At 48.1% G+C, this 13,065-nt stretch overlaps 1 long non-coding RNA gene across 2 annotated transcripts in view; it reads left to right on the forward strand.

The window, feature by feature from the left end:
- Positions 1-13,065, forward strand: part of LOC134932154 (uncharacterized) — a 136,989-nt gene that overhangs the window by 24,431 nt on the left and 99,493 nt on the right. The gene's annotated exons all lie outside the window — the stretch shown is intronic.

A 13,065-nucleotide genomic window follows, 5' to 3' on the forward strand; every position in this document is an offset into this window, starting at 1 on the left:
TAATTTGAGCAGTGAAGTAGAATATACATACCTGTTATTTTACATTCATTGGTTGCAGTCGTAACAAGTCTCAACCGAACCAAAGTATTATGCAAGAAATAGGTGTTATATAAGGGTACAGAAAACTATCCTCCAAAAAAGGAGCTTGTTAATCAGGTTGGGTTCCTCAATACACAAAGACAACAGTGCTTGAATGATTAATTAATGTGTTGTATTCAGGAAGAGCCAAGTTACTGTGCAAGGTCATTTTGGGGGAAATACGGCATACAATGGGATTAATGTCACAATGCAAAACCGGCCTTGAACCATAAAATAATCAGCAATAATATGACTCTCATTAAATAATGCAAACTGTAGGTATTAAACAGTAATTAAAAAATATGTTCAGAAAAACGTAAATTTACATACATATTGATGTATGTATGTATGTATATATGTATGTTCCAGCATAACTCTAGAATGCCTGGAGCAATTTACACTGAACTTGGTACACATATGACTTACAATCAAGAAAAAAATACTGTGGGGGTAAGACACCCCTAGCACCCCTAGGGGTGGGGGTCGGAAGGGGGTGATATGTAAAAATCCATAGTTTTCGAGGTCACGGAGCGGAATAATGCCAGGCACGGCCAGCATTGCTGCCTGTCACACAGCCACAGCTCGCTGCCTCCTGTAACCCCACTCCCCCATCCATTCACACTGGGCCACCCGTGCCAGGCATAGGCAGGACCCGCTTGGCTGGCGCAGTGATACCCCTCGCCTGGTGGAATGCTGGCTGTGTGTGAGTGCGCTGTTGGCAGCCCGGAGCTTCCATCTACCTGCTACCAAGGAGTCCACGATGACTACCCGAGAGCCACCATGCCGGGCATGATGGACAGGACCACCGACTGCCTGACCAACAGCCGCTCCAACGGCACCAAGAGCCCGTCCAGCGTCTCCAATGGACACTGCCCAGAGGAGAGTGGCAGCGACAACGAGCACGGTAGTAGCCTTGGACTAAGTGACTGAGCTTCCCCCGTCCCCTCTCTCTCGCCTGAGTATGAGTGTGTGGCCGGGTAGGGCCGGCCTTCTCCGCTATAGCCGTCTCCTGTTTTCCTGTGCAGTTGTGGGCATAAGGATGGGAGCAGACTTCCAGGCCCGGATCCCCGAGTTTGAGCCGTATCCCATTGTTTTCTCTCCCCTGGGCTGTGGTTGTGGTGGTAGTCTCGGTGTAGTGGGAGGGTCATGTCTAATTACTTTACCAGGAAGTCCTTCAAAATGAAAGTTATACGCACGGACATAATTGAAATTCTGTAGCGAAGCACAGATATTCAGCTAGTATATATATATATATATATATATATATATAGACATATATACAGTATGTACTCATAAATTTAAATATATTTAGTATATATAATTAATTTTTACAACGTTATGTTGGAGTGATATTAAATTGATATTTCTCTGACGTCCTAGTGGATGCTGGGAACTCCGTAAGGACCATGGGGAATAGCGGCTCCGCAGGAGACTGGGCACAAAAGAAAAGCTTTAGGACTACCTGGTGTGCATTGGCTCCTCCCCCCATGACCCTCCTCCAAGCCTCAGTTAGATTTTTGTGCCCGACCGAGCTGGGTGCAATCTAGGGGGCTCTCCTGAGCTTCTTAGGAAAAGTTAGTTTTAGGTTTTTTATTTTCAGTGAGACCTGCTGGCAACAGGCTCATTGCATCGAGGGACTAAGGGGAGAAGAAGCGAACCTGCCTGCTTGCAGCCAGCTTGGGCTTCTTAGGCTACTGGACACCATTAGCTCCAGAGGGACCGAACACAGGCCCAGCCTCGGAGTCCGGTCCCAGAGCCGCGCCGCCGGCCCCCTTACAGAGCCAGAAGCAAGAAGAAGTCCGGAAAATCGGCGGCAGAAGACATCAGTCTTCACCAAGGTAGCGCATAGCACTGCAGCTGTGCGCCATTGCTCCTCATGCACACCACACGCTCCGGTCACTGATGGGTGCAGGGCGCTGGGGGGGGGGGCGCCCTGAGCAGCAATATGAACACCTTGGCTGGCTAAAATACATCACATATAACCCCCAGGGCTATATGGATGTATATTAACCCCTGCCAGATTCCTGAAAAAAGCGGGAGAAAAGTCAGCCGAGAAGGGGGCGGAGCCTATCTCCTCAGCACACTGGCGCCATTTTCCCTCACAGCTCCGCTGGAAGGACGTCTCCCTGACTCTCCCCTGCAGTCCTGCACTACAGAAAAGGGTAAAACAAGAGGGGGGGGGGGGGGGCACTAATTAGGCGCAGTATAATATAAACAGCAGCTATAAGGGGAAAAACACTCTGTATAGTGTTATCCCAACATATATATAGCGCTCTGGTGTGTGCTGGCATACTCTCCCTCTGTCTCCCCAAAGGGCTAGTGGGGTCCAGTCCTCTATCAGAGCATTCCCTGTGTGTGTGCTGTGTGTCGGTACGACTGTGTCGACATGTATGAGGAGGAAAATGATGTGGAGGCGGAGCAATTGCCTATAATGGAGATGTCACCCCCTAGGGAGTCGACACCTGAGTGGATGGGCTTATGGAAGGAATTACGTGAAAGTGTCAGCTCTTTACAAAAGACGGTTGATGACATGAGACAGCCGGCTACTCAGCTTGTGCCTGTCCAGGCGTCTCAAAGACCATCAGGGGCTCTAAAAAGCCCGCTACCTCAGAGGGCAGATACAGACGCCGACACGGATACTGACTCCAGTGTCGACGATGAAGAGACGAATGTGACTTCCAGTAGGGCCACACGTTACATGATTGAGGCAAAGAAAAATGTTTTACACATTTCTGATAGTACAAGTACCACTAAAAAGGGTATTATGTTTGGTGAGAAAAAACTACCTGTAGTTTTTCCTGCATCTGAGGAATTAAATGAAGTGTGTGATGAAGCGTGGGTTTCTCCCGATAAAAAACTGATAATTCCTAAAAGGTTATTGGCATCATACCCCTTCCCGCCAGAGGATAGGGCACGTTGGGAAACACCCCCTAGGGTGGATAAAGCGCTCACACGCTTGTCTAAACAGGTGGCACTACCGTCTCCTGATACGGCCGCCCTTAAAGAACCTGCTGACAGAAAGCAGGAGAATATCCTAAAATGTATATACACTCACACGGGTGTTATACTGCGACCAGCAATCGCCTCAGCCTGGATGTGCAGTGCTGGGGTGGCTTGGTCGGATTCCCTGACTGAAAATATTGATACCCTGGATAGGGACAGTATATTACTGACTATAGAGCATTTAAAAGATGCATTTTTATATATGCGTGATGCACAGAGGGATATTTGCCGACTGGCATCAAGAGTAAGTGCGCTGTCCATATCTGCCAGAAGAGGGTTATGGACGCGGCAGTGGTCAGGTGATACTGATTCCAAAAGGCATATGGAAGTATTGCCTTATAAAGGGGAGGAGTTATTTGGGGTAGGTCTATCGGACCTAGTGTCCACGGCAACTGCTGGGAAATCCACATTTTTACCCCAGGTAGCCTCTCAACATAAGAAGACGCCGCATTATCAGGCGCAGTCCTTTCGGCCCCATAAGGGCAAGCGGGCAAAAGGCTCCTCATTTCTGCCCCGTGGCAGAGGGAGAGGAAAAAGGCTGCAGCAAACAGCCAGTTCCCAGGAACAGAAGCCCTCTCCCGCTTCTGCCAAGTCCTCAGCATGACGCTGGGGCTCTACAAGCAGACTCAGGCACGGTGGGGGCCCGTCTGAAGAATTTCAGCGCGCAGTGGGCTCACTCACTAGTGGACCCCTGGATCCTTCAGGTGGTATCTCAGGGGTACAAATTGGAATTCGAGACGTCTCCCCCCCGCCGTTTCCTAAAGTCTGCCTTACCGACGTCTCCCTCCGACAGGGAGGCGGTATTGGAAGCCATTCACAAGCTGTATTCTCAGCAGGTGATAATCAAGGTACCCCTCCTGCAACAGGGAAAGGGGTATTATTCCACGCTGTTTGTGGTACCGAAGCCGGATGGCTCGGTGAGACCTATTTTAAATCTAAAATCTTTGAACACTTACATACAGAGGTTCAAATTCAAGATGGAGTCACTCAGAGCGGTGATCGCGAACCTGGAAGAAGGGGATTATATGGTGTCTCTGGACATCAAGGATGCTTACCTCCATGTCCCAATTTACCCTTCTCAATCGCATCTTCAGATGCATCGGCGGATAACCCTGTCCCCAAGGACAAGGGTGTCTCTCCTGTGGTGGTTGCAGAGTGCTCATCTTCTAGAGGGCCGCAGATTCGGCATTCAGGACTGGGTCCTGGTGACCACAGATGCCAGCCTGCGAGGCTGGGGAGCAGTCACACAGGGAAGAAACTTCCAGGGCTTGTGGTCAAGCCTGGAGACATCACTTCACATAAATATCCTGGAGTTAAGAGCCATTTACAATGCTCTGAGCCAAGCAAGACCTCTGCTTCAAGGTCAGCCGGTGCTGATCCAGTCGGACAACATCACGGCAGTCACCCACGTAAACAGACAGGGCGGCACAAGAAGCAGGAGGGCAATGGCAGAAGCTGCAAGGATTCTTCGCTGGGCGGAAAATCATGTGATAGCACTGTCAGCAGTGTTCATTCCGGGAGTGGACAACTGGGAAGCAGACTTCCTCAGCAGGCACGACCTCCACCCGGGAGAGTGGGGACTTCACCCAGAAGTCTTCCACATGATTGTAAACCGTTGGGAAAAACCAAAGGTGGACATGATGGCGTCCCGCCTCAACAAAAAACTGGACAGGTATTGCGCCAGGTCAAGGGACCCTCAAGCAATAGCGGTGGACGCTCTGGTAACACCGTGGGTGTACCAGTCAGTGTATGTGTTCCCTCCTCTGCCTCTCATACCCAAGGTGCTGAGGATTATACGGAGGAGTAAGAACTATTCTCATGGCTCCGGATTGGCCAAGAAGGACTTGGTACCCGGAACTTCAAGAAATGCTCACAGAGGACCCGTGGCCTCTACCTCTGAGAAGGGACCTGCTCCAGCAGGGACCCTGTCTGTTCCAAGACTTACCGCGGCTGCGTTTGACGGCATGGCGGTTGAACGCCGGATCCTAAAGGAAAAAGGCATTCCAGACGAAGTCATCCCTACTTTGATAAAAGCCAGAAAGGATGTAACCGCAAAGCATTATCACCGCATCTGGCGGAAATATGTTGCGTGGTGCGAGGCCAAAAAGGCCCCGACGGAGGAATTTCAACTGGGTCGATTCCTGCATTTCCTGCAAGCAGGAGTGTCTATGGGCCTAAAATTAGGATCCATTAAGGTCCAGATTTCGGCCCTGTCGATTTTCTTTCAGAGAGAACTGGCTTCAGTGCCTGAAGTCCAGACGTTTGTTAAGGGAGTGCTACATATACAGCCTCCTTTTGTGCCTCCAGTGGCACCCTGGGATCTGAATGTTGTTTTGGGTTTCCTAAAATCACATTGGTTTGAACCACTCAACACTGTGGACTTAAAATATCTCACATGGAAAGTGGTCATGCTGTTGGCCCTGGCTTCAGCCAGGCGTGTGTCAGAATTGGCGGCTTTATCCTGTAAAAGCCCTTACCTGATTTTTCATACGGACAGGGCAGAATTGAGGACTCGTCCTCAATTTCTCCCAAAGGTGGTTTCAGCGTTTCATCTGAACCAGCCTATTGTGGTACCTGCGGCTACTAAGGACTTGGAGGACTCCAAGTTGCTGGACGTTGTCAGGGCCCTGAAAATATATGTTTCCAGGACGGCTGGAGTCAGAAAATCTGACTCGCTATTTATCCTGTACGCACCCAACAAGCTGGGTGCTCCTGCTTCTAAGCAGACTATTGCTCGCTGGATTTGTAGTAAAATTCAGCTTGCGCATTCTGTGGCAGGCCTGCCACAGCCAAAATCTGTAAAAGCCCACTCCACAAGGAAGGTGGGCTCATCTTGGGCGGCTGCCCGAGGGGTCTCGGCTTTACAACTTTGCCGAGCTGCTACTTGGTCAGGGTCAAATACTTTTGTGAAATTTTACAAATTTGACACTCTGGCTGAGGAGGACCTGGAGTTTTCTCACTCGGTGCTGCAGAGTCATCCGCACTCTCCCGCCCGTTTGGGAGCTTTGGTATAATCCCCATGGTCCTTACGGAGTTCCCAGCTTTCACTAGGACGTCAGAGAAAATAAGAATTTACTTACCGATAATTCTATTTCTCGTAGTCCGTAGTGGATGCTGGGCGCCCATCCCAAGTGCGGATTATCTGCAATACTTGTACATAGTTATTGTTAACAAATCGTGTTATTGTTGTTGTGAGCCATCTATCCAGAGGCTCCTCTGTTATCATGCTGTTAACTGGGTTCATATCACAAGTTGTACGGTGTGATTGGTGTGGCTGGTATGAGTCTTACCCGGGATTCAAAATCCTTCCTTATTGTGTACGCTCGTCCGGGCACAGTATCCTAACTGAGGCTTGGAGGAGGGTCATGGGGGGAGGAGCCAGTGCACACCAGGTAGTCCTAAAGCTTTTCTTTTGTGCCCAGTCTCCTGCGGAGCCGCTATTCCCCATGGTCCTTACGGAGTTCCCAGCATCCACTACGGACTACGAGAAATAGAATTATCGGTAAGTAAATTCTTATTTTAAAGTCACTGTCTAAACCAAAGTCAACTACAATTTTATGTAGGGTGCCTCAGATACTCTATATATCGCTGAATCCAGGTGCTAAAATTAGAGATGAGCGGGTTTGGTTCCTCGGGATCCGAACCCCCCCCGAACTTCACCCATTTTACACGGTTCTGAGGCAGACTTGAATCTTCCTGCCTTGCTCGGTTAACCAGAAAGCGCCCGAACATCATCATCCCGCTGTCGGATTCTCGCGAGATTCGTATTCTATATAAGGAGCCGCGCGTCGCCGCCATTTTCACTCGTGCATTGGAGATTGAACGGAGAGGACGTAGCTGCGTTCTCTCCCTGAAAAGCTCCGTAATCTGTGCTCAGTGTGCTGAAAATATATGTGCTCAGTGTGCTGCAAATAATCTGTGCTCAGTGTGCTGAAAATATCTACGTTCTCTGCCTGAAAACGCTCCATATCTGTGCTCAGTGTGCTGCAAATATCTGATCAGTGTGCTGCATTGTGGGGACTGGGGAGCACCAGTATATAATATATTCTTTTCTATAGCTTCTATACTGCCTGTCAGGACACATGGTCACAGTTACACTGCTCTGTACTGATATATACAATAAAATATATACTTTTCTATAGAGATGAGCGGGTTCGGTTTCTTTGAATCCGAACCCGCACGAACTTCACTTTTTTTTCCACGGGTCCGAGCGACTCGGATCTTCCCGCCTTGCTCGGTTAACCCGAGCGCGCCCGAACGTCATCATGACGCTGTCGGATTCTCGCGAGGCTCGGATTCTATCGCGAGACTCGGATTCTATATAAGGAGCCGCGCGTCGCCGCCATTTTCACTCGTGCATTGAGATTGATAGGGAGAGGACGTGTCTGGCGTCCTCTCCATTAGAATAGAGATAGATAGATTAGATAGAGAGAGATTGTGCAGAGTCGCAGACAGAGTTAGTTTACCACAGTCAGTGACCAGTGCAGTTGCTAGTTAACTTTTATTTAATATAATATATCCGTTCACTTCTCTCTGCTATATCCGTTCTCTGCCTGAAAAAAAAAACGATACACAGCACAGTCAGTCACACAGTGTGACTCAGTCTGTGTGCACTCAGCTCAGCCCAGTGTGCTGCACAGTCATCAATGTATAAATTAAAAGCTTATAATTAATTGTGGGGGAGACTGGGGAGCACTGCAGGTTGTTAGCAGGAGCCAGGAGTACAATTATATTAATTAACAGTGCACACTTTTGCTGCAGGAGTGGTGACCAGTGCCTGACCACCAGTATAGTATTGTTGTATACTACTAATATCTCTTTAAATATCAACCAGTCTATATTAGCAGCAGACACAGTACAGTGCGGTAGTTCACGGCTGTGGCTACCTCTGTGTCGGCACACGGCAGGCAGTCCGTCCGACCAGAATTGTATTATTTATTATTATATACCTACCACCTAACCGTGGTTTTTTTTTCATTCTTTATACCGTCATAGTGTCATCCTAATTGTTACGAGTATACTACTATCTCTTTATCAACCAGTGTACAGTGCGGTAGTTCACGGCTGTGGCTACCTCTGTGTCGGCACACGGCAGGCAGTCCGTCCGACCAGAATTGTATTATTTATTATTATATACCTACCACCTAACCGTGGTTTTTTTTTCATTCTTTATACCGTCATAGTGTCATCCTAATTGTTACGAGTATACTACTATCTCTTTATCAACCAGTGTACAGTGCGGTAGTTCACGGCTGTGGCTACCTCTGTGTCGGCACACGGCAGGCAGTCCGTCCGACCAGAATTGTATTATTTATTATTATATACCTACCACCTAACCGTGGTTTTTTTTTCATTCTTTATACCGTCATAGTGTCATCCTAATTGTTACGAGTATACTACTATCTCTTTATCAACCAGTGTACAGTGCGGTAGTTCACGGCTGTGGCTACCTCTGTGTCGGCACACGGCAGGCAGTCCGTCCGACCAGAATTGTATTATTTATTATTATATACCTACCACCTAACCGTGGTTTTTTTTTCATTCTTTATACCGTCATAGTGTCATCCTAATTGTTACGAGTATACTACTATCTCTTTATCAACCAGTGTACAGTGCGGTAGTTCACGGCTGTGGCTACCTCTGTGTCGGCACACGGCAGGCAGTCCGTCCGACCAGAATTGTATTATTTATTATTATATACCTACCACCTAACCGTGGTTTTTTTTTCATTCTTTATACCGTCATAGTGTCATCCTAATTGTTACGAGTATACTACTATCTCTTTATCAACCAGTGTACAGTGCGGTAGTTCACGGCTGTGGCTACCTCTGTGTCGGCAGTCGGCAGGCAGTCCGTCCATCCATAATTGTATTATTATTATAATATATACCACCTAACCGTGGTTTTTTTTTCATTCTTTATACCGTCATAGTGTCATACTAGTTGTTACGAGTATACTACTATCTCTTTATCAACCAGTGTACAGTGCGGTAGTTCACGGCTGTGGCTACCTCTGTGTCGGCAGTCGGCAGGCAGTCCGTCCATCCATAATTGTATTATTATTATAATATATACCACCTAACTGTGGTTTTTTTTTCATTCTTTATACCGTCGTCATAGTGTCATACTAGTTGTTACGAGTATACTACTATCTCTTTATCAACCAGTGTACAGTGCGGTAGTTCACGGCTGTGGCTACCTCTGTGTCGGCAGTCGGCAGGCAGTCCGTCCATCCATAATTGTATTATTATTATAATATATACCACCTAACCGTGGTTTTTTTTTCATTCTTTATACCGTCGTCATAGTGTCATACTAGTTGTTACGAGTATACTACTATCTCTTTATCAACCAGTGTACAGTGCGGTAGTTCACGGCTGTGGCTACCTCTGTGTCGGCAGTCGGCAGGCAGTCCGTCCATCCATAATTGTATTATTATTATAATATATACCACCTAACCGTGGTTTTTTTTTTCATTCTTTATACCGTCGTCATAGTGTCATACTAGTTGTTACGAGTATACTACTATCTCTTTATCAACCAGTGTACAGTGCGGTAGTTCACGGCTGTGGCTACCTCTGTGTCGGCAGTCGGCAGGCAGTCCGTCCATCCATAATTGTATTATTATTATAATATATACCACCTAACCGTGGTTTTTTTATACCACCTAACCGTGGCAGTCCGTCCATAATTGTATACTAGTATCCAATCCATCCATCTCCATTGTTTACCTGAGGTGCCTTTTAGTTCTGCCTATAAAATATGGAGAACAAAAAAGTTGAGGTTCCAAAATTAGGGAAAGATCAAGATCCACTTCCACCTCGTGCTGAAGCTGCTGCCACTAGTCATGGCCGAGACGATGAAATGCCAGCAACGTCGTCTGCCAAGGCCGATGCCCAATGTCATAGTACAGAGCATGTCAAATCCAAAACACCAAATATCAGAAAAAAAAGGACTCCAAAACCTAAAATAAAATTGTCGGAGGAGAAGCGTAAACTTGCCAATATGCCATTTACCACACGGAGTGGCAAGGAACGGCTGAGGCCCTGGCCTATGTTCATGGCTAGTGGTTCAGCTTCACATGAGGATGGAAGCACTCAGCCTCTCGCTAGAAAACTGAAAAGACTCAAGCTGGCAAAAGCACCGCAAAGAACTGTGCGTTCTTTGAAATCCCAAATCCACAAGGAGAGTCCAATTGTGTCGTTTGCGATGCCTGACCTTCCCAACACTGGACGTGAAGAGCATGCGCCTTCCACTATTTGCATGCCCCCTGCAAGTGCTGGAAGGAGCACCCGCAGTCCAGTTCCTGATAGTCAGATTGAAGATGTCAGTGTTGAAGTACACCAGGATGAGGAGGATATGGGTGTTGCTGGCGCTGGGGAGGAAATTGACCAGGAGGATTCTGATGGTGAGGTGGTTTGTTTAAGTCAGGCACCCGGGGAGACACCTGTTGTCCGTGGGAGGAATATGGCCGTTGACATGCCAGGTGAAAATACCAAAAAAATCAGCTCTTCGGTGTGGAGGTATTTCACCAGAAATGCGGACAACAGGTGTCAAGCCGTGTGTTCCCTTTGTCAAGCTGTAATAAGTAGGGGTAAGGACGTTAACCACCTCGGAACATCCTCCCTTATACGTCACCTGCAGCGCATTCATAATAAGTCAGTGACAAGTTCAAAAACTTTGGGTGACAGCGGAAGCAGTCCACTGACCAGTAAATCCCTTCCTCTTGTAACCAAGCTCACGCAAACCACCCCACCAACTCCCTCAGTGTCAATTTCCTCCTTCCCCAGGAATGCCAATAGTCCTGCAGGCCATGTCACTGGCAAGTCTGACGAGTCCTCTCCTGCCTGGGATTCCTCCGATGCATCCTTGCGTGTAACGCCTACTGCTGCTGGCGCTGCTGTTGTTGCCGCTGGGAGTCGATGGTCATCCCAGAGGGGAAGTCGTAAGCCCACTTGTACTACTTCCAGTAAGCAATTGACTGTTCAACAGTCCTTTGCGAGGAAGATGAAATATCACAGCAGTCATCCTACTGCAAAGCGGATAACTGAGTCCTTGACAACTATGTTGGTGTTAGACGTGCGTCCGGTATCCGCCGTTAGTTCACAGGGAACTAGACAATTTATTGAGGCAGTGTGCCCCCGTTACCAAATACCATCTAGGTTCCACTTCTCTAGGCAGGCGATACCGAGAATGTACACGGACGTCAGAAAAAGACTCACCAGTCTCCTAAAAAATGCAGTTGTACCCAATGTCCACTTAACCACGGACATGTGGACAAGTGGAGCAGGGCAGGGTCAGGACTATATGACTGTGACAGCCCACTGGGTAGATGTATGGACTCCCGCCGCAAGAACAGCAGCGGCGGCACCAGTAGCAGCATCTCGCAAACGCCAACTCTTTCCTAGGCAGGCTACGCTTTGTATCACCGCTTTCCAGAATACGCACACAGCTGAAAACCTCTTACGGCAACTGAGGAAGATCATCGCGGAATGGCTTACCCCAATTGGACTCTCCTGTGGATTTGTGGCATCGGACAACGCCAGCAATATTGTGTGTGCATTAAATATGGGCAAATTCCAGCACGTCCCATGTTTTGCACATACCTTGAATTTGGTGGTGCAGAATTTTTTAAAAAACGACAGGGGCGTGCAAGAGATGCTGTCGGTGGCCAGAAAAATTGCGGGACACTTTCGGCGTACAGGCACCACGTACAGAAGACTGGAGCACCACCAAAAACTACTGAACCTGCCCTGCCATCATCTGAAGCAAGAAGTGGTAACGAGGTGGAATTCAACCCTCTATATGCTTCAGAGGTTGGAGGAGCAGCAAAAGGCCATTCAAGCCTATACAATTGAGCACGATATAGGAGATGGAATGCACCTGTCTCAAGTGCAGTGGAGAATGATTTCAACGTTGTGCAAGGTTCTGATGCCCTTTGAACTTGCCACACGTGAAGTCAGTTCAGACACTGCCAGCCTGAGTCAGGTCATTCCCCTCATCAGGCTTTTGCAGAAGAAGCTGGAGGCATTGAAGAAGGAGCTAACACGGAGCGATTCCGCTAGGCATGTGGGACTTGTGGATGCAGCCCTTAATTCGCTTAACAAGGATTCACGGGTGGTCAATCTGTTGAAATCAGAGCACTACATTTTGGCCACCGTGCTCGATCCTAGATTTAAAGCCTACCTTGGATCTCTCTTTCCGGCAGACACAGGTCTGCTGGGGTTGAAAGACCTGCTGGTGACAAAATTGTCAAGTCAAGCGGAACGCGACCTGTCAACATCTCCTCCTTCACATTCTCCCGCAACTGGGGGTGCGAGGAAAAGGCTCAGAATTCCGAGCCCACCCGCTGGCGGTGATGCAGGGCAGTCTGGAGCGACTGCTGATGCTGACATCTGGTCCGGACTGAAGGACCTGACAACGATTACGGACATGTCGTCTACTGTCACTGCATATGATTCTCTCAACATTGATAGAATGGTGGAGGATTATATGAGTGACCGCATCCAAGTAGGCACGTCACACAGTCCGTACTTATACTGGCAGGAAAAAGAGGCAATTTGGAGGCCCTTGCACAAACTGGCTTTATTCTACCTAAGTTGCCCTCCCACAAGTGTGTACTCCGAAAGAGTGTTTAGTGCCGCCGCTCACCTTGTCAGCAATCGGCGTACGAGGTTACATCCAGAAAATGTGGAGAAGATGATGTTCATTAAAATGAATTATAATCAATTCCTCCGCGGAGACATTGACCAGCAGCAATTGCCTCCACAAAGTACACAGGGAGCTGAGATGGTGGATTCCAGTGGGGACGAATTGATAATCTGTGAGGAGGGGGATGTACACGGTGATATATCGGAGGGTGAAGATGAGGTGGACATCTTGCCTCTGTAGAGCCAGTTTGTGCAAGGAGAGATTAATTGCTTCTTTTTTGGGGGGGGTCCAAACCAACCCGTCATATCAGTCACAGTCGTGTGGCAGACCCTG

This window comes from Pseudophryne corroboree, chromosome 1 (assembly GCF_028390025.1).
Source record: "Pseudophryne corroboree isolate aPseCor3 chromosome 1, aPseCor3.hap2, whole genome shotgun sequence".
NCBI classification, from domain to species: Eukaryota; Metazoa; Chordata; class Amphibia; order Anura; family Myobatrachidae; genus Pseudophryne; species Pseudophryne corroboree.